The sequence below is a fragment of the Propithecus coquereli genome, unplaced genomic scaffold (genome assembly GCF_000956105.1).
Source record: "Propithecus coquereli isolate 6110/MARCELLA unplaced genomic scaffold, Pcoq_1.0 Scaffold197, whole genome shotgun sequence".
Lineage (NCBI taxonomy): Eukaryota > Metazoa > Chordata > Mammalia > Primates > Indriidae > Propithecus > Propithecus coquereli.
The window spans coordinates 703,822-705,766 of NW_012144633.1; positions in this window are offsets into that span (position 1 = coordinate 703,822).

Here is a 1,945-nt window from a genome sequence, read left to right on the forward strand (position 1 = left end):
TCTAGCTAGCTACTGATACGTCCAGTATTTTTACCATTGTCAGGTAACATCAGGAGCTCTGGACCAAGTCACTTCTAGGCCAAGATTCCAGGTATTCAAAATCCATACAATTGTGACAACCAGCTTGCCTTTGGTTAAGAAGGCCTCACTGATTTCTCTGGATGGCATCCTACATCTAAGAACACCTTTCACTATTTATCTTGTTCACACTACAATCTTTGTATTTCTAACCTTCAAAATAGAATGCTATAATGCACTGTCTTTGTTTTTCTTTTTTATTTCAGCATATTCTGGGGGTACAGATGTTTCGGTTACGTATGTTGCCCTTGCTGCCCCCCCACCCAAGTCTGAGGTCTTTGGGTTTTTATTGTGTGTGATGCAGACAGCTAGATCTCTTTTGGTTACAGGGTCCAAAACATATGGAGAATATTACACCTGCTTTCTATGGTCAGCATTAGCGTTCTATTCAGTTTTGAGTGCTATTTAAAGTGTTGACTTTAATCTTTAAAGCCCCTTATTGTTTAGAAGCCTGTTATTCCAGATATCACATCTCTCCCTATGCATCATCGTGGCAATTAAAATCAGCTGCAGTGCTTGCAGTTTGCAATCCCAAGTGAATTGTAGGGAGCTTGGGAGTAGATTACTTTCTACAGAAGAAGTTCCCTAAGAATCCTCAGTTTCTGTCAACAATAAAAGCAGTATTTGGAGTTTACAGTTTTGGCCTTGAGTATCTTGTCATATATCTGTAAGTCTCTGGCACCATAAGTAAGTGCTGTTGGTTTAATTTTTATGTCATTTGTGGCAAGAATGTTTAGAATACCAAATCTATTTTTAATGAATCAGAGAAATAACAGTTGTGCATATTAAAAATAGACAAAATTCATCTGTTTCATATTTGTTAGTGTGGGAGTTTCCACTCTAGTGTTCTCTCACTCAAGTTTTTCTTTGAATCTAATTTTAATATCTTCAGTGAAGGGATTTGCCCTTAATCCTTAGGGAACCATTTCAAAATCCATAATTCATGGTAAGTCACTTCTCTAAATGCTTAGCTAAATGTTTAACTTCTTAATGTTTTATCAGATGTCTGTTACTTATAAATTTGTGCTATGTTAAGTAATAACTTGCTTTTTGCCATGTACACAGTCCAAAAGTTATGTTTCAGGTGAACCTACTTCAATTGAACAAACTACACCAATTCATATTATGTCAGTCCATGAAGCAATGTTTTGGGAAGAAAAGACGATTGGTAATGAGGCTTCGAGGAACTGGTAGCACTATATATGAGCCTTGATAAACAGTGGTCTCTACTACTTTTCTTATCATTCCTCCTTCAACTTCTCTCTTTCCCCTTCCTAGCCAGACTCTCGGCCTTCCTCAAAAAATGCAGGGTACCAATAGGAAGATGTCTGAATGATGTCCAGGGAAATTTATCTCTAACTATGATCTGGTAAATATTAAATACAACTCTGCATAGTTTTTCTATCTTACTATGTGTGCCTATCTATGTTTCCATGAATTAATTTTGCTTTTTCTGGCTTCCAATTTTTGTGTAATATTCTGGTGTTGAAGAAGCCCCACTCAAAGGCTGTGAGATACCGCGGCGTCCCACTTACTGAGAAAGGAGTGTCATTTCCTCTTATGTTTCAAACTTACAGATCATTTTTTTACCCGATAACTATTAAATGTTCTTTCTTAAGTTTCCTCTGCCTTCCGATGTAGTATTTTATACTGTATTCATCTCTCTTTGAGAAAATGTTTATCTGATTAAATAGAATTTTATTTAATGGGTGATTGGTGTTGCCATTTATAGGGATGGGAATACTAGAAGAATAAGGTTCTGGAGGTGTGCAGGTGAGGAATTATGGGTTTAGTTTTAGACATATTTAGTGTGCACCCTTGAGACATCTAAACATGTACAGTAGGCAATTGGATATGTGGGCCTGGT